The sequence below is a fragment of the Sinocyclocheilus rhinocerous genome, unplaced genomic scaffold, assembly GCF_001515625.1.
Source record: "Sinocyclocheilus rhinocerous isolate Xijiao unplaced genomic scaffold, SAMN03320098_v1.1 scaffold148, whole genome shotgun sequence".
In the NCBI taxonomy this organism is placed as follows: domain Eukaryota; kingdom Metazoa; phylum Chordata; class Actinopteri; order Cypriniformes; family Cyprinidae; genus Sinocyclocheilus; species Sinocyclocheilus rhinocerous.
This window is the reverse complement of record NW_015653472.1, coordinates 4,008,474-4,029,885: the sequence shown is the minus strand read 5'-3', so window position 1 is coordinate 4,029,885 and position 21,412 is coordinate 4,008,474. Positions and strand designations below refer to the sequence as shown.

The 21,412-nt window shown below is 36.5% G+C and overlaps 1 protein-coding gene across 1 annotated transcript in view; it reads right to left on the bottom strand.

Moving 5' to 3' along the window:
• The window catches only part of LOC107716227 (peroxisomal membrane protein PEX14-like), a 63,838-nt gene that overhangs the window by 35,527 nt on the left and 6,899 nt on the right, over positions 1 to 21,412 (bottom strand). The gene's annotated exons all lie outside the window — the stretch shown is intronic.

The following is a 21,412-nucleotide window of genomic DNA, read 5'->3' as shown; positions in this document are numbered from 1 at the left end:
AGCTTGCTTCACCTAGAATTAAAAAAGGGTCTCCTCCTCAAACACCATTATAGCATGAATTTGAAGTGCGGGCTCTGAAGTGGTGCTTTTAAAGAACAGATAAACATGAAATAACATCTGGAGATAGGTGGAAACGCATACTCAAGGATAGAGCCGAGCCGCCTCGTTATCGCACCTGTGGTCCCTGTGATTCAATTGTAAAAGTCATCCCTCTAATAGGTTGAAAGGTTTTGATTACTGTTCTTTTTCTTTAAGCAGCAAAAGATAAAAAGTGATTGAGAGCGCTGTCTGTGGTAATCCGTTTTAGGTAATGCATTGTATATACTAAAGACCTGTTTCAATCCAAAAGGATTGCATTTTGAAAATAGGCTGAGAAGAATGTGTAATAGTCGGGCCAGCTGTATAATTCTGCAGTGACAAATCAAGACAGAGTGAGTCAGAGACCCGGTTTTCCTTTCAAAAACACATCATACTGATTTCAGCCTAAATTTATGGGGAACAACTTTGACTTTGTTGGATGAAGGAGAAAGACGAAAAGGGGGCACTGCCGATTTAGGGAACAGCATGAGATTATGACTCCGATAATATGAATAAGCAAGCAGGCAGGCCACATTTGTCTTCAAATATATATACGACTGAGTCAGTGTCTGCAAAGAACGCGACCTTAGTCACACCTGGTTTCAGAACACATCAGAGACGTTTTACGGTAACATGATCTTTGCAAAGCTGTTTGGATCTCTATATTAGTGTCAGGATTTTTTTTTGCATTTACAAGAGGCTATTTTTTTCTAAACCGTTTTCAAACAGTTTAATTTATTTGGTCATTTTAAAACCGTTTGACATGTCATTGTTTCATGCCAATAGTTTGCAATAAATTGTAATTTATTAAAATCTCAATATGCATAATTATTTTCACCTATAAAATCAACAACACATTTATGCAATATTTTGCATTATGCAAAAACACCTAAAAACAAACAAACAAAAAAAACATTAAAAACACTTTCACTTTCGGTGGTATTTTTTTTCTCATTTTTGGTGCCATTTGTGCCCCAGGAACCTATTATTTCTGACCGTGCTATAAATAAGCTTAAGGCATAGTAAATTTAGTCACCTGGAAACCTAATGACAAGAAAATTGTCCGCATAGTCAAACACACTAAAAACACTCCCGCTTCATAAATGAACAAGTTCAGCTCAGTTCTGGGAAGTATTCAAACATGAATCGCAAGTTAAAATTAGTATTTGAATGGATGAGGTTTTTGAGTTGTTGTAGAATGACACAATAAGTGCCTTTTACAATCCAGAAACGCTCTTTCCCCGCTCTATAAACACCACGTAAACTGCATAAACCATCAATTCCTTTATTCACTGCACAAAAACGATGTCAGGCACGTTACGTGAACAGTAAATCACATTTTACAAGAAAAGAAAATTCTCAATTGAGTCACCGCCGGTGAAAAAACAAGCGCAGGGATGTTTCATTTAAGATTATAAAGACAAAGGGGTCAAAATCACGGCTCCTTGGCTTGAAATATGACTCTTTTTTTGTGATTGAGACTAGCTTTTACTTGGATTTAGTCACCTGGAAACCTAATGACAAGAAAATTGTCCGCATAGTCAAACACACTAAAAACACTCCCGCTTCATAAATGAACAAGTTCAGCTCAGTTCTGGGAAGTATTCAAACATGAATCGCAAGTTAAAATTAGTATTTGAATGGATGAGGTTTTTGAGTTGTTGTAGAATGACACAATAAGTGCCTTTTACAATCCAGAAACGCTCTTTCCCCGCTCTATAAACACCACGTAAACTGCATTAACCATCAATTCCTTTATTCACTGCACAAAAACGATGTTAGGCACGTTACGTGAACAGTAAATCACATTTTACAAGAAAAGAAAATTCTCAATTGAGTCACCGCCGGTGAAAAAACAAGCGCAGATTAAGATTATAAAGACAAAGGGGTCAAAATCACGGCTCCTTGGCTTGAAATTTGACTCTTTTTTTGTGATTGAGACTAGCTTTTACTTGGATGGAAGGGGCACGGCATTCTTGTAAACACTTCTCTAAAAGATGGGATCAAAGTGGGATAACAAATGAGGGCGATGTCCATTTATTTTTCAAGAGTGTTACGTCTGTTCTTCAGGGAGAAGAAAAGTGCTTTTCTTTGCAGATGACACGGCTGCTTTATGCAAGTTCCACCCAGACATCTCAATCAATTATAACCACATTGCACAGATTTTAGTCTTGTCTACTTATTGACGTATAGATCACCCTCGTTGTCGTAGAAGGTAGCAGCATGCGATTGTGCTTTTAAGAGGGAGAGCTGTATCACTGCATGGCTGCTTTATGCAAGTTCCACCCAGACATCTCAATCAATTATAACCACATTGCACAGATTTTAGTCTTGTCTACTTATTGACGTATAGATCACCCTCGTTGTCGTATAAGGTAGCAGCATGTGATTGTGCTTTTAAGGGGGAGAGCTGTATCACTGCATGTCAGTACAAGGCACATTTGGTTTGGCAAGCAAAATATTAACTCAAATTAAAAAGGTGGGTGCGTGTTTCTTTGCTGAATACCAGTAAATACTCTTTGTTAATCAACCATTATTTTCTAGTGTTTCTTGTAAGGCTAAAATTGCTAATGCACGGAAAGTGCTCCCTGTTCTAACCGATAATCTTTACAAATGAGATGAATGACCAAGTGTCAGGTGCAACCTAAAAAGTGGTGAAAACTCAATCATAGGGGCCAAGCAACATTAAGGGCCACGTCTGGAGACATGCCTGCCATGAACATGATGACTGGACAAGGTCTTGCAAATCGCGCCGTGTCGGTTATTGAGTTTGGATCGGACCGAGTTTTAACAGAGCACTTTTGCCTCACACTCGCCTTAAATTTGGAGGAGGTGGTCGTTCCCCTTAAAGTGATGATATCGATTGGGAAGGAAATATAAATGTTCTATTAGGGAAGCTAAATTTTTAGAGCTGGCCTCGCACAATTCTTTCTTCATTTTAGTCTCCTTTAAACAAGTTAAAAGTTCAATATCTGGTCTATTGTACAGGATGGATTTACTGTAGATAAATCACTACATTTTGACAGACAGTTTAATGTTTAGTGACCCTAAAAATATCATTCTAAGAATAACCAGTAAATTCTGATCAGATTATTATTATTATTTTTCCTATTTTAAAAGCATAAAACTCGCACAAAAAAAAAAAATTCAAACTGTAAAAATTGAAAAGGATGTTTTGCTTATAAATGCTGCTATTTAACTAGCAGATATGAGAAGGAAGACTTCCTTAGCAAATTTTGTGAACAGGTCACGCAGGGAAATATACTTTTGCTCAAGGCAACACACATTCACAAAGGAACTATTAAGCCAAACACGATTAAATCAGTTGTAGATGGAGGGGGGAAAAGGTTTTATTTTAATATCACAAAAGTGGTCGAAGATGCCAAAAGTGCCTTAAACTGTGTGTGCAAAGGTAGGGATACATGTATTATATAAACTACAATATACAATCTTATAAATTATTATATATATATATATATATATAATCTGTCCCCACTGCACATTTGTTTATGTTTATTATTATGCCTCTTGTTTTGCACATTCCTTTGCATTTCTACCTCATAATGCCATTTGCACCGTATACCATACATATATGTATAGCATATATACACTGCCGTTCAAAAGATCAAATAAATGCAGCCTTGATGAGCATAAGAAACTCCTTTAAAAAACATTAAAAATCGTTCTGATCCCAAACTTTTTGAAGTATTTGTATACTTATAATGCATCTACTGTGTTTATACCTCCGCTTTTGCATCTTGTATATACAACCCCTTGCATAGAGTTGGTCTCTGCTTCTGTACCTCAAACTTTGCACCCCATAAAAATCTACTGTATATACAGTACATACATATATACATGTATATATTATATTTATTTATATACATATTTGCACTTCTGGTTAGATGCTAACTACATTTCATTGGCTCTGTACTTGTACTCTGCACAATGACAATAAAGTTGAATCTAATCAAATCTAGTAATCTAAAATAACTGGTAAAACAATTATTTTAAATACAATTAATGTAAATGGAGGAGCTAGATGAGTCTTTTATACTTGGAGAATATAGTGAAACAAGTGAATAAAGTGATATGGCAAAATCTGACATGGAAACACTTTTGATATATCAAGATATTTTAATTAGTGTGCTTAAACACTTTTGCAAACAGTGTACCAGTTTTTGGTGTACTTTTGCCATTTTAATAATAATTATTTAACACACACACACACACACACACACACACACACACACACACAAGAGACACCTTGAACAAAACAGAAAATTTTAAGTTCGTAATAGAAAATAGATTTTATCCAGTTTTCATTAGCTACATAAATTTGCAATACAATTTAAAATAAAAGTATTAAAATGTTAAATTAAATTTCCTCCAATTCTTTGTCAATGCATTTGATGAAAACATAATCAGGAAAATATATATGTGCTTATAGCAACAAACAGTGTTTAGAAAAGTACTGCGGTGGCTATTTCTAGAAACTAAAATAAAATCAACATCTTATTACATTGTAGGTACTTTAGGCCCAAATCATGCACAAACTTTGAAGAGGGCCGTGTAAAGACGTGAAATTAAGTTATAGACCAAAATGTGTGTCTGATTATACACGAGTCTGATGTTAAGCTACAGGACTGTTGATAGTAATGACTGCTCTGTGAGAAAGGACAAGAGCTACAGCAGCAGAAGGTGGGGGCCCATCAGTTGGCACTTAAAAGGAAAGGGTAAAGGAAGCTAAACGGAAATCATTAGCAGGTCTGGGGATCCAGTCTCAGTGTGAATCAATTCATTTCAAATTGCCCTGTACATTTGTGAAGAAGCACCCCTGATATAATAAAGGCCTAATAGACACTGATCCAATTGTGTTAGGTTGGTCTCAGATTCCTACAAAACAATGGTTTCAGAAGAAGAGTGAGGAAGAAAGAGATCACAGTCGACTTTTTATATTAATTAACCTCTCTCGTGAATGTTTCCATGACATAGACGGATATCTAGGACGCTTTAAGCGCTCCGACTCTATGAAATTGCAATGTAGGTTTCCATGCAGTCATATTCCTTTCAACTCCTGATGGGTTGATGCACAAAATGGTGTTTTTAATCTTTTATAATTAGATCTTAAAATACCCTTCTAATTATGACAACTTCCGCTTTAAATGACCTTTATCGAGGAGATCCCACTGAGAACAGTCGAACATGAACTGCTTGTGCATGAGAGAGAGTTAATCTAAAACAGCTATTTGAAACCGACTCTATGAAATTGCAATGTAGGTTTCCATGCAGTCATATTCCTTTCAACTCCTGATGGGTTGATGCACAAAATGGTGTTTTTAATCTTTTATAATTAGATCTTAAAATACCCTTCTAATTATGACAACTTCCGCTTTAAATTACCTTTATCGAGGAGATCCCACTGAGAACAGTCGAACATGAACTGCTTGTGCATGAGAGAGTTAATCTAAAACAGCTATTTGAAATCAATTCTTACTGATCAGCTCAACACCCACATGACACAGACATTGCATGCATCAATAAACCTTTACCATCCTTCATTTTAACCCATTTTTGCTTTCTTTTCATTGGGATTTGTGGAAACTTTGATCTTTTATGGCTGCCCTTAAAAGAATAGTTGCACCTAAAAATGAAAACTCTGTCATAATTTACTCACCCTCATGCCATTTCAAACCTGTTTCTTCTGCAGAACAAAGAAGATATTTTGAAAAAATCTCTAAGATTTGTATAAATGCAGTAAAAGTCAGTGGGGTCTAAAACAACATTGGACCTCAGAAAAAAAAAAAATCCTTAGACATTTTTTGAAACATTTTTTTTTTCCACAGAAGAAAGAAATCCATACTACTTTGGAACGGACACGAGGGTGAGTAAATGATGACAGAATTTTTATTTTTGGGTGACCTATCCCTTTAAAATGTTCTGCCTGGCCCTCAACATAATCACAAAAATCTTAGCAGTCACTCCGATCGGTCTTCAGCATAACTGTGCGGTCTGTTTACGACTTTGAACCACTGAAAAAAGTGCATGAAAAGGGAATATCTCAGTCACTTATGCCTTTACCCATCTTCCTTATGCAACCAAATCCACTTTCAAAAGGTCACATTCATGATAAATAGATATATGCAAAAAGAGCCATTACTGATGACAAAGTAGAGCAACACACATTTTCCATGTGCTGCGAGTGGATTGAGCGCAGAGACCCGCGACTACAGTGCTGATATTCAAATCACGGTGGAGGCAATTTTTTTATGAATGTTCTGAACTTTGACGACTTAAAGGTCACAACGAATTTTAACATCAAAACAAAACAAAAAAAAATACTATGGATACAATAGCAGAGAAAAGAGCAGTTGAAAGTTAAATAAGCAAAAGTATGTACAAAATAAAGCCTTCTGGATAAGATTCAGAGTCCAGGGTTCCCACACTTCTGAGCATGATTTTTTTCATGACTGTTCCAGTTGTTTTTGATGATTTATATAAACTCACAAAGTCAAATTTCAGCCAAATAAATATTTCAGAATTAGGCTAAAAAGAACTAAAAAATTATATTGACTACAGATATTCACATAATCATGTAAAATTGTATTTATTTCCATGACCTTTCCAGGCCTGGAAATCACACTTATGAATTTCCATGATATTTCCAGAATTGTGGGAATCCTGTAAAACATCATTAGTTATCAAATTCATCAAATCAACAGCATATCATGCCACTTGCACAGAAAGAGAAAAGACTGCGATTGAAAAGAAAATTAAAATATAGTAAAATATTATACTATAAATACATATTTTGAACGCATAAATGAATAAATGTAAAACTTCTCATAAACCAAAATATTATTTAAGCCTAACATAAAGAAATTCACATATTAAAATGCACACACACAAATTGATAAAATCAGCCTTTTCACAGGTTAATGGTGGCACTGACACACATTTGAACACAGATGCACACACACTCAACAAACACAGACGTTTGCCGGCAACTTGCCCCACTCAGCCCAGGCTAATCTGTAACACTAGCCTAACTAGTACTCAATACTTTCGATTACAGACCTGAAATATTTCCTCTTAACATGTAAATCAATGGAACACGGTAAAGCAGAGCATTTGCTGGAAACATTTCTGTTAATGTGGGGCAAATGTATTTTAATCATTATTATTAACTGTTGGGAGATAATTTTTTTTTTCCACAGAAGAAAGAAATCCATACTACTTTGGAACGGACACGAGGGTGAGTAAATGATGACAGAATTTTTATTTTTGGGTGAACTATCCCTTTAAAATGTTCTGCCTGCCCCTCAACATAATCACAAAAATCTTAGCAGTCACTCCGATCGGTCTTCAGCATAACTGTGCGGTCTGTTTACGACTTTGAACCACTGAAAAAAGTGCATGAAAAGGGAATATCTCAGTCACTTATGCCTTTACCCATCTTCCTTATGCAACCAAATCCACTTTCAAAAGGTCACATTCATGATAAATAGATATATGCAAAAAGAGCCATTACTGATGACAAAGTAGAGCAACACACATTTTCCATGTGCTGCGAGTGGATTGAGCGCAGAGACCCGCGACTACAGTGCTGATATTCAAATCACGGTGGAGGCAATTTTTTTATGAATGTTCTGAACTTTGACGACTTAAAGGTCACAACGAATTTTAACATCAAAACAAAACAAAAAAAAATACTATGGATACAATAGCAGAGAAAAGAGCAGTTGAAAGTTAAATAAGCAAAAGTATGTACAAAATAAAGCCTTCTGGATAAGATTCAGAGTCCAGGGTTCCCACACTTCTGAGCATGATTTTTTTCATGACTGTTCCAGTTGTTTTTGATGATTTATATAAACTCACAAAGTCAAATTTCAGCCAAATAAATATTTCAGAATTAGGCTAAAAAGAACTAAAAAATTATATTGACTACAGATATTCACATAATCATGTAAAATTGTATTTATTTCCATGACCTTTCCAGGCCTGGAAATCACACTTATGAATTTCCATGATATTTCCAGAATTGTGGGAATCCTGTAAAACATCATTAGTTATCAAATTCATCAAATCAACAGCATATCATGCCACTTGCACAGAAAGAGAAAAGACTGCGATTGAAAAGAAAATTAAAATATAGTAAAATATTATACTATAAATACATATTTTGAACGCATAAATGAATAAATGTAAAACTTCTCATAAACCAAAATATTATTTAAGCCTAACATAAAGAAATTCACATATTAAAACGCACACACACAAATTGATAAAATCAGCCTTTTCACAGGTTAATGGTGGCACTGACACACATTTGAACACAGATGCACACACACTCAACAAACACAGACGTTTGCCGGCAACTTGCCCCACTCAGCCCAGGCTAATCTGTAACACTAGCCTAACTAGTACTCAATACTTTCGATTACAGACCTGAAATATTTCCTCTTAACATGTAAATCAATGGAACACGGTAAAGCAGAGCATTTGCTGGAAACATTTCTGTTAATGTGGGGCAAATGTATTTTAATCATTATTATTAACTGTTGGGAGATATGTCCAGCTTTCACATGTGATCATTTGTTTCCACTAATGAGAGAGCCAAAGCGTCTGTGGTGCCGGAATTACACATCCGACATTTCACCGGCTCACCGAGGTGTTCGACATAAGACTTATTCATATAACCAAAAGAAAAGATATTAAAAAGATTTTTGACAAAAAGCCAGTTTTGGGGTTCATTTAATCTAATCTCTTCAGGGAGAGAGAGAAATATGCCCACAGAGCTGATAACTTGCTTATTAAATAACAAATGTTACACTTAATAAAAAATAGACCGGAATCATGAGGGTTTTTTATCATCATTTTGGACATTCTTCACAAAAACACCTTTTAAAAGTGCGTTCTAGAGGTGTTCATTATAAGGCAGAATTGTTCATATGGCTTATCTAATGTGATTTTTGTGTTATTTTAATTTAACATTGCTTAATAAATAAGAACACTTAGGGCCTAATAAAATAAATAGTAATCTTGAGGTCTAAGGGTCAAATTTAGCTTAAAAAGGATTACTTGTTTTCTTTTGCCATTATTTTTGGACATTCTAAGAAAAAAAAAAGTGAAATGTGTGTATGAGAGAGAAAGAGACAGAAAGATGAAACTGTGGCCCCTGGACTCAGCAGTGAGGGGGGAAAAAAACAGTACTTAGCCCGGCTCACCGCAAATATTCCAGCAGTAATCCAGTAATGGATACTTCCTCAGCTCCACAATTGGTCAAAATGTTTTCATACAATAATTTAATTCAGAAACACTTTTACAAAGCAAGAGTAATCAATTTTAATTAGTTGACCCCCCCCAATTGCATAAAGTTTAATGTACTGCCATCGATCCTCTTTGTTCTTTAATGCAGTGCTGCTTTCCTGTAATTTGAGGCATTTTTTTCTCTACTTTTACAGTCAATGATGACATTCGGTGACAGGCCGTGCAAAATGTCTCCGAGTTGCAAATGAGCAGGGCATAAACACACATACACACACACATATTCAATGCCAGTGTAATTCATAACAAAACCTGAGGAGAAAAAAAACCCAAACATCCAATTTCAAGACAATCTAAAGGAAACGGAGCACAAATTAATAGCAGCCTATCATGACTTAGTGGCACATCTTAATAACATGTTGCGATCTGGCTCATAGATAAACACAAAGGCGATCTTAAACCCGACGCTGGATCCTTGTCCTTCATTTTCAGAGACACTACCACCCTTCACATCCAATTAGCTAATTGAAGCAAAATGAAAACAGCACCAATGGCAACAACGCCGCACTCGTGTCCAAACCGCACAATGCAGGGTTTATGGAGACGAAGGAAGAGCCTTCTTGTCAGCTACGACTGCCATAACCCTGACAAGTGTCTTCGCTCTCCGCTTCAGACGCCCACCTACCCATAATTAAACACACATACACACAAAATCAAAGTGTACAATTTTGTGCCAACGTCTTTCACACTAAACTAGCTAGCAGACGTAATAGTACATTGACAATTAAAAGGTAAATGTGCTTGGTGGTGGTTAGTTGATTAGGCATAAGCACAATATGACACTGAAAGAGGATGGCCACACCACCGGCAGACAGATTGTGACATTCCGGTGACATTATCATCTCACGACGGCTTGCATTCAATAGCACGGGATGCTTATTGCACGTTGCGGATCAACAGTTTTGTGGTCTTGAAAAAGGTATAGAATTGGTGGTGTGACCCTCTTGCTCGATGACCCTCCTTTCAATTACTCTGATGGTGGTGGAGAACTGGATGGAGAGCAAAAAAATTAAGTGTCAAGTAAAACAAAAACACACGGTAGAGAAGATACAGCATAAGGAAAAAAAGGCAGAGAAAGTTAAAAGAGTAAGATCAGACGAGAAAAGAGACAAAGACAGGGCAACCTGGCCTCCTACGGCTTTCTGGGTACATCTCAGAAGATGAATACCACCATCTACTGGCTTCAAAGGAAAGTTCAGCAACAACAGGTCTCGTCCGAATGAACTGACAGGCCTCCCAGGCTGTGTGATAGTCAGAGCTGTCAGGAACGATTAGATGACAATGGAGCTCGCATTTAAAGAGATACTCAGACCACAAATAGGGTCACATGACTGAGAAGAGCAGTAAGTGTTTAATCCTCCAATGAGATTAAACCTTCTTCAAACCACAGTGGCACAGCAAACTAATAATAAAAAATAAAAAATTCAGGTTTCCAGTTTTAATTTAGTGCATCCAAACAAACTGGAATATTTTAATTATCATAATCACTAAAACTGCATTGGAAAAAAAAGTTGTTTTGTTTTTCTTGCAAAATGGTTTGGAATGGGGTAGAAAATAAAAGCCTGGCAGAGTGATTTATGCTTGTTGACTCATATGGAGAATTGCTGTTACTCAACTGAAGCCACAGAAGCTGAGAAATGCTTGTCTGTGAGAATAATCGTACATTTCTAAAGGTTCAGCCAGAATGTACAGGTTTTACTGCATAATTGCCCAAAGCATGTCTGCGGTACAATGGTGCCACCCAGCCCTGTTCTCAAACCTGCGTATAAATCAGTTCATATTGCGTAAAAACCCTCTTGACCCTGCCCAAGCAACAATAACCATAAAAAAACACCAAAACAATGGAATGAACAAGCAGGGATCTGATCACACGCAAAAGTTCAGACAAGATTGATAGATCAGACTGGCTTTCAAAGGGAAGTTCCATATTGACACACCTTATAGTTCACCCCAAATTGAATAAATGATGACAGAATTTTCATCCTTGTGTCATTCAAACCTTTTAGGACTTTCTTTTGTCTATGGAACACACAAGACAGAATGTTTTTGTCCATACAATGAAAGTCAGTGGGGTCCAAAACAATTCTGATCCTCAGTGACTCATTGTACTGACAACATTTTTTTTTCACATTTTTCAAAATATGTTTTTTTGTGTTACACAGGGTGAGGGAAATGATGTCAGAATTTTCATTTTTGAGTGAAATATCCTTTAAAAAACAGTAAACAGTAGTGAACACGTGGGTTATTACAATCCAAAATGTTTTGTTGCAGTATCGGATGCAATATGTGCTCAATATGTGAGACTCTACGTGAGTCTTTGCTGTTGCCCCGAGGTGACCCGCAATGGCTTTATGGGGCACGAGAATCCAGACGTGTGCGTGTGTGTGTGTGTGTGTGTGTGGGTGTGAGTCCTGCTCCAGTGTCACAGCATGGCGTGTTGGAGCCCAGGGGCTGCGCTGGCAGGCCACTCACTGACAGACACACACCTGCTCTGACATTTCCTGCCGACCTTGACTGAGAAAAACACATGACAATACCTCTCCGCTGAGTCCCACGGGACTGTTGTCCTTCTCTCTTGCTCTCTCCCCAACTCCTTTAAAGGAATAGTTGATGCAAAAACTAAAATTCTGTCATTATTTCCTCCTCATGTTGCTCTAAATCTGTGACTTTCTTTCTTCTGTGGGATACAAAACACATCAGCTCTATAACCCAATTTAGCCTAATTCATGAAAATCATTCAGACTGTTTTTGAACAATTTATTCACAGACTAGACAGACTGTTACTCCTATATAAAGGCAACCTCACATGGTTTGAAGGATTTTTTTTCAACAGCTTTGCATACAACTTATTGAATCAGAATTCAGAATTTTGTTTTACAAAAACACACTACCATTCAAAAGTCTTTGAGCTGAGGTCATTTTTGAAAAAAGTCTCTTACGCTCACCGAGGCTGCATTTATTTGTTCAAAAATACAAAATAATATTATTGCAATTTAAAATAAGTTTTCTAATATAATATATTTGAAAATGTAATTTATTCCTGTGATGGCAAAGCTGAATTTTCAGCAGGCATTACTCCAGTCTTCAGCATCACATGATCCTTCAGAAATCATTCCAATAGGCTTATTTGTTGCTCAAGAAAATTTCTTAATATTATTTCTTAATATTAAAACAGTTGTGCTTCTTGACATTTTTGTGGAAAACATGACACTTTTTTTTTTTCAGGATACATTGATGAAAAGAAAATTCAAAAGAACAGCAGTTATTTGAAATATAAATCTTTTGTAATATTATAAATGTCCTTCATGTCACTTTTGACTTTTTCATCTTTTCTGAAGTGTGAATTCTTCAGTGCCCATTCACTGTAACTGCATGGGGGAAAAAATAACCAGTACATTCTTCAAAATGTAGCCTTTTGGGATCCTTGAAAGAAAGTCATATGACTTTTGAATCGGCCTGGGCGATAAAACGGTATCGATATTTATCGTCGGTACACCTTCTTCGATAACGATATAAAAAATGTTCGATATAGTGCAGGATATAGGCACGTGCTATGAGTGACGCAGACAGCACACACAAACACGAACACATGCTGAATTGAGTGCTGCTTGTGCCTGCCTGTGATGAGGAGATTGTGAATAAAAAAATGTATATTAGTAGAATTTAAAATAAACATTTGCATTTGAATGTTAGGAGTGGGTCGGGGAGCGTCATCAAACGGACAAATATGACTGCTGTACTCGCATCTCATGCAAGAGATGTAGCCATGCAATGTTAAAACAGTTTAAACTTTTAGAAAACGCGTTGCAAATTTGTGGAGGTTTATTCCTTTTCACTGCGTCTCATGTTTTTTAATGCAATCTGCGTGATGGGCGATTTGCCTCTTTGTATTAAGCAATATATAAATACATGATACTGTTTTGTTCATAATTGTTTATGCAATTTACGAAATTATATTCGATTTACATGAGTTAATTTAGACGTAATGCACGTTTTTTATAGACTGTTATTTCCTTGCGTTGACATTATGTGCTGCATTATTTTGCTCATTGCGTTCTCGGGAGACAAGCCAAAAGTTTCCTTAAAACCTATTTAATCTGCATATAAAACATTAGAAATTAGATATTTGTTTAATTTTTATTGTGTGTTTGACTGTTAAAACAAAAAAATATTTGTTGTTTGTCTCAATAAATTGGGTTAATTTAAAAATAGTGTTTAAATTGAAAAAAAAAATTCTATTGCTCTGTTTTAAAAAAGGTTATAAAAAATGTCAATAATTATCGATACTGAACGATATGAAACATTATATCGTTGATACAATTTTTAGCTATATCGCCCAGCCCTACTTTTGAATCAAAATGACAAGTAAATTATCATTTTCAGCAATTACCTAATTTTCAGCTAGCTAAAAGAAAATATAGAAAAGCAAAAACAGAGAAGCAAGACATGTATGTAATATTACACAAAAAGGTTTCTGACAACCCCTCACCTTTCCCCAAACTAGTTTATGACCAGCTTCTCCGCAGAAGTGACTGCCGCAGATTAACCAGGCAGCCCACCCAAAATGGTGACATGTGCCGCACTTACTGCCTATTCTGAGTGTTTAGGCCTGTCTGCCATTCTCTTGTTGTCACAACACTTAAAGCCCTTGGGCCGCTGGTCCAGGTGTTTGGCAGGGCTGCCAACAGCTAGCAGATACATGCGGATTCCTGTTTCTTGTTGCTCATCTGACTTGTACGAAGTGTTAATAATACAGCACTAATCTAAAATTGGGCTCCTAAACAAAGAATAAAAACAGTGGTTTATATGAATACATGCGAGTCCTCAGACGGACAGTGAAGTACTTTTTTGATTGTACAGCACACCTGACTCAGTCAGCACGGCAAAGAGTCATCATCAACAATACTGCACTTACTAGAGCCCAGAGGCAACTGCAATTTTATATAAACAAGTTCAAGCAACGCCTTTGCCCTTCTGAGACCTATAAAATGCATAGTTACAGGCCCTCGGAGGGGATTTACTCTGAGAGAAGCAGGTACAGCTCTTTAATAAAGTCTCCAGCAGCCCCTAGTGCTCACAAAGGGGGCAGCAACAGGTGCCTGTAGACCGTCATATCAAACACATGCATATATAACAACAACTGCAAGTGCTCTTTTATTTCTTAGTACTCAATACTATAATTTTCATTCAAGTCTTATTACCATTTTTCCACAACTTCCTGTATGCTTACAGAGCTCATTCACCCAATAAGAACTTTTATATGCCATAATGCAGCTCACTTGACTCATTCCTGATTGGTTTGTTAAAGCTGTAATCTCCCAGCGCTGCACAGAGAGAAACAAGAAGCCTATTAGCATCTTCCCTACATTATTTTTCATCAAACTGGTTAAAACTGACACGTATTAATTAATATCTATTACTCGTTTTTTTCCCTTTGAGGGGGCAAGATGTTGGGTTTGAAGGGGGGTGGGCAATTAGTTGAACAAAATCATCAAAATAGTGTATTTGAATGAGCGCTGATAAATGTCCCACGCCGTCCCATCTCAGAGAGCGAAGTGCAATATATTCTTGCTGTCACGTTCTATTAAACAGCTATTACAGTCTTGATAGAACTATTAGTCACTTCATTATTAATAACATTAATGTATTTACATTTTAGTGTACATGCCAGTTTTCCAGCAATAATTTATGAGACTTCAAATATTTCATAATGTTCCTCCATCTGAGCCTTTTTGAGCTTATTATTGATTGTGAAAACAGACTGAATTTTTATGTTCTCTCTCAACCGACCTCACTAATGTATTGGCGAGGGGGCCTCTGCATTAAGAGACTGAAACAAAGTGCATTTACAACTGAAGCATAACTTCATAATTTACATTCCAACATTTATTAGAGGTGACAAATGAGTGTTTGGTCCACTCGCGCTTTTCCACAATACGGCACTTATTCAATCCGCATAAATTACGGTGCTGGATTGAGAGTGCTGGTGCAAATGATTCTATTACATTTATGCGGCGGTACACGCGTGTGCCCGCGGAGGTTATTCGAGGGGCGGGCGTCCTGTTTATGAACTAATCCATAAAGTGCCTACCTACAATAAGAATAAAAAGTGTGGAATAATGCATGAAAGGCTGTGTCGGCATGCAGGTTCATATGGGAATCTTGTTAGAGTAGAGCAAAGAAGACTAGAGTAGATTAGAGTACAGTACACTGGAGAAAACTAGGGAGCACTGGAGTAAAGCACAGTAGACAAGATTACAGTACACTTGACTCTAGAGTAGGGCTGCACAATTAATCAAATTTCTAATCGCGATTACAATTATGGATGCCAAAATTACATAATCATTCAAAGCGGCAATTAATCGTTCAAAGTCCACTTATGTTATTCTGCACGCTTAAGATGCTTTTTTTTATTTCTACATGTCATCTTAAGGGTTTTTCCATTGTTTTAATTTTAGTTTTAGTATAACACTATAATAACATTTATATTTTTACTTTTTTTAATTTAAAGAAGAAACCAATCCGATATATAGTTGACATTTGAGGATTAATACTATAGAAAAGCACTAAAAGTTTTTCAGTTAGAGTGTTTTCAGCTTGTTTTTTTTTCATATAAAAATACGGCATGCAGTTGCATCAAACAATGGTTTAAACATCATTCAATGTAAATTGTGATAATCGTAATCAATAATCGCAATTACAATTTCAAGGCAATAATCGACAATTATGATTTTTGTCATAATCGTGCAGCCCTACTCTAGAGTCTAAAGTGCACTGGAGTAGAGTACAATGAAGCAAAGCAGACTGCACTAAATGATAGTAAAATAAACTACACTGGAGTAAAGTAGACTAGGCCACAGTTTTTCAAACTTGTTGATGCCAAGGAGCCTCCCAGTCATGATCCCCTTGTGGGACCCAATTATTATTATTTTTTTTAATAAAGGCAGTTTTTCCCTGTATATATTCTCTCTCTCTCTCTCTCTCTCTCTCTCTCTATATATATATATATGCATTTATACTGTGTATGAAAATACAAACTTATAAAGACAACTAAATTGAATAAAATGAAATAATTGTATTAAAACAAACTGTTAAAATATTATCTGAAAATAATATTTAAATTAAAAATAATAATAATAATAAAAAAACGGAATTACAACTTTAGAATGCAGAATTAAATATATTACCAGAACTTGTCCAAAGTGCATGTAATGTAATAATAAATAAATAAACAGACAAACAGACAGACAGATAAATAAATAAATAAATAAATAAATAAGGGGCAAAATAAAATAAAAATGTAATTAATATATTAAGTACACAATTACACAGCTACCAAAATTTGGTCAATGTGAATGTTAAAATATATATAACAAAAAATAAATACAAATAATAATGGTAAAAAAAAAAATCACAAATATTTAATATTTTACGTACAGTTATACAATAATCAAAATGTATTTAAAAATAAATAATAATAATATTTTTTTAATATCTTGAATACACAGTTACCTCTCGAAATACACATTTTGTAATTTTTTTTTTCTCAATTTTCATGGACCCCCTAGCAGGGAAGGATGTAAATTAGCAATGTTAATATAATATGGCATGTTTACATTTGGTATTTTCATACTGAAGTTTATTAGCACGCACTGTCTAAATAAACAAACAAATTAATAAATAAAATTCCCTGTGGGTCCTTTAACCCCAGTTTAAAACCCCTAGACTAGACTAAACTACAGTAAAGTACAGCACAGCACTCTTATAATAGTAGACAATACTAGGTTAAAGTAGATTATGGTACAATGGAGTGAACTCGAAAAGAGTAGACTACCTCATTGCCATATTACAAATCCGCATCTTTTCTGCACATTGACGTCTTGTTGCATCTACTGAAGCAGGGGACCATCATCAGAGGGTCTTTCACAAGCCTTTCTGTCTTATTGGCAAGATATGTGTCCAACACTTCCAACACCTTCAAATCAGGCCAAATTTTAAGAGTAATTGTGCAAGGAAATCGACATTTGCCATAGCATTCAAAAGCAGATCATAGCAAACCCATGCGCTCCTAAACACAACTCTGGCCCAAAGTCTCAGTCGTGATTAAACAGCCTCGCCTCTTCCCATGTTAATATTCCAGCACCGATAACCACTATAAGTCAGCGTGTAATGTTAAATAATTATAGAGAGGAGCATTTCAGCAGTGTAGTTACAAATGCACCATGGGAATCTCTCCATTTAAACAAATAACGGGCGCTGCAGGGGAGTTGGCAGATGAATTAACTGCTAATAACTTACTGCGCAGGCAGATAAAGAACAGTCCCAGTGTGTCAATTACATCGCATTTTTCTCTGATTTCTAGACTTCCAAACATAATCGGCACTTCAAAGAGGTACAACAAGAAAAATTTGGCTTTCGCAGTGCACCGTGGAGACGCTCTTTTCTTTTTTGCCTTATTCATTCTATCAAACGCTCCCAGAAATCAGAGGAACCGCTGTCAGTGCTAGGCGTATTCAAACGAAATGCTGCCTGCCGGTCGGTCCTGCGAGCCGTCCTCCCTCCTGACAGATCCTGGGAGTCTGGGCTTTAGTCCCACTCCTGTTCATTAAAATCACAGGGACAGGCCCTGCAATGAGAAAGATGCTGACATTTCAAAGGCTCTCTGTACCTGCATTACCATAGTCGTTTACTTATTAAAGCAGAGATGTTTCCTGTCAATCAGGGGGCCATCATGTCTCCTCATTTGCAGCGGAAAAACTGGCATAATTGCTTCTTAGACTAATCAACACAACTTGGAGTAATTATGCCTTGAAAGTGACATTGGAGGCGGAGGGGGACGTGCGCGTGCACGTTCGAGAGGACTGACAGTCGCTGATTCGACCTGATCGTCACTCATATGGCGAGTCTCTCTCTTTCCATCACATGCTATACTTCTCTTCGACGTGTCTGCTCCACTTCGTATCTGCCGCCGAGGAGAACCTTCACATCAAACGGAAGTAATTACAAAGTGCAAGCCAAACTGGTGTCACAGATCTCCTTCCATGCTCTTTAAAAACACGGCTACGCTATAATTAAAATCCTGTCATATTTCCATCATCGTGTCGGGCGAAAATATAATGACACAGTTCAGCAGGCTACGGCAAAACTAGAAATTACAGATCTGTGCTTGCCATTCTGTTCGCATTAATATATTTGCCAAGATTTTACAAATTACGGGGCAAGTATAAATGATGTTTTATTGATTTCTGGCTAATCACAGAGTTCAATTAAAGCCTGCCTTCAAAGCGGTTGGCAAACTGCGGACATCAGAAGGAAAGCACTGAAAATAAACCGCGCGTTCCCAGGCAGTGCGGCCCAACCTCATCAGGTCATTGAGCAATGTGAAAGGAGGATAGTGTAACGTTAAACTATGTCATACAAAATTAATCTAGACACATGGAAAAGGAGCAGACGGAGACAAACAGAGACGCACATCATAAAAGAGGATCTAATTAAGGATCCTTGGAGAATTTAATGGGCTATAACCCACAATTTCCTAAATTCAAGACATTCTCAGTCATTTTGACAGGCCGTAAAAGGAAGTAAGATGAAGCAAGTGGTATTTGGCTTGGAAAAGCTTGGCTTCGAGAACAATATGACACAGATTGTAATGTTTAACAGGCTAGATGTCAACAATTTCCTAACAAACATTCTCTGCGGTCAAACTGAAGACAAACGTTGATTACCAGCTCACACAGGCAAGCACAAGACCATCTTGAAAGCTTGTGACTGACGAATGGCAAAGCCTCGTTCTGATTAAATGGGCGGTCATCGGGAGAAATGGAGAATAACCAGAGACGCTGGTGACCCAGGCAGCTTTAATTGATTTCTGTGAGCTGATTGTTCTGGTTGTTCACCGGACAAATCTAATGAATCTTTCCACAGGAACGGCAAAAAAACTAAATGCTGGATGTCAAGAAACTAGAGCCATTCGGACACTAACGAAAGAGACAAATGCAGCTCTTACAAGGACTTTAAAATTACATCGAATGTATCAGGTGATTATAAAGAAAATTACACCATGACTATAATGGCGTCAGAACTACAAATAATAATAATATAATTAAATATAAAAATAAAATAATCATATTAATAAATAAAATAAAGAAGTGTATAAAATCAGTAAATGGTTTAAACCATTAAAAAATAAATAATCATATAATATAGTCTTAACTGTCACTTTTGATCAATTTAATGCATACTTGCTAAATAAAATTACCAATTTCCTTCAAAAAAAAACGGTAATATAAAAAAGGTAATCATTTATGTATTCATTTACAATTCCGCAAATGGTTTCAAACTTTATATCCAAGGAGTACGTATTATCTTCTGTTACCATCACTGCACTGTGTTACCTTCACAGTAATCATTAGAAGGCGTCAGTCACTATGATGTAATGCAATAACATGTTTGGAAATATATCTTAAACTCTTGATGCTGAGATCAGTTAATTTGCTGATAACTTTGAATTATGACTTTACTTAATGTCAAAAGACTTGACATGAGGAACATCAAAAGAAAGCAGCAAGATCTGATATCAGCAAAGACCCTCTTAACAGATTGTAAAGGAAAATTCACACACACACAAAAAAGAAAAGAAATGGGCTTTTCATGTGGGAAGATGTCCGGCCATAAATCTGCTGATTTTGGCCTCAGGGGGACCGGCTCCAGAAATCTGGTCCAACAGCACACATGAGACCAAAACCACAACGTAAAGAAATCTGGGCGCCACTCGTCTTTATCTGCTCAGACTTTTCAAAGAGAATCAGAAAAAAACTATATATGACCAACATCAAAAAAAAAAACCTACCCCATTTACAGTTATGGAAACTACTATAAAAGAGGCTAAATAACACAGTCACTCAGACTAGTGTCATAGAGTCAGGCGGAAAACAAATGAGGATTGGAGAGACGCCATTTCACGGTTCAAACGCAAAACTGGGATTTCTGGTTTGTGTCATCCCTCAGTCATTTAATGAGCATTCACAGCAGTAAACAAACACATTCAGTGGGGGACTTTACAGATGGAGTTGTGAAATTCTACACACTGGGGCTTGAAGAGGAAGCCAGGTCTCATCTATTCACCTCTAATCTGGTCAATTGAGTCAAAAAGACCAACTGAAACAGGAGAAAGAGTCGAGGCAAGAGCTGTAAACACATTTTCTGAAGGCCCTGGTCTGTAGACTTCAAGCATACGCAATAAATCTGAGGTGAAATCATAATTATAAAAGCAATTAGCTGACCCTGTGCCGCTCGCCCTTGGATGTGACAGTGAAAATTCATACAGAGCCCCTTCAAGGCGGCTGGGACAAGGTTGGTAGGGGGCCGGAAAAGTGCAACACAACAACAATAAAACCGCAGGCCTTTCCTGTATCATTAACCACAAGCTCAAACAGCTCAGGACAAGACAGTGCCAACTGCAACAACACTAAATAAACTTCCACATCTCACACAAACACATGTGAGTTGAGGTCAATAATTCCTCATCCTATTTATCCATCTATAAAATGCACATACGGTATAAGCAAAATACTGGTTTGCACCAAAACAGTCCTAGTTCCGTTGCTCAGCTCGGACATCAGCAAACATTCTACTTTTTTTGTCAGCTAAATGTTGACCTAACTAACACACATACATGTCTGGTTTACTATCCTTGTGGGGACTCTCCATAGGCGTAATGGTTTTTATACTGTACAAACCGTATTTTCTATCTCCTTACACTAACCGTACACCTCACAGAAAACTCTCTGCATTTTTACATTCTTAAAAAAACTCATTCTGTATGATTTATATATATATATATATATATATATATATATATATGATGAAAAATGTTTCATTGATTTATGTTATCATATGTCTGTTGTTAACCCAATAAATAAATAAATAAACACTTGTCACCGATTTCCGTCAGGGATCACGTCATAACGTAAAATGCGCTGAATCTGTTTTGAAACCTGCTAGAAAG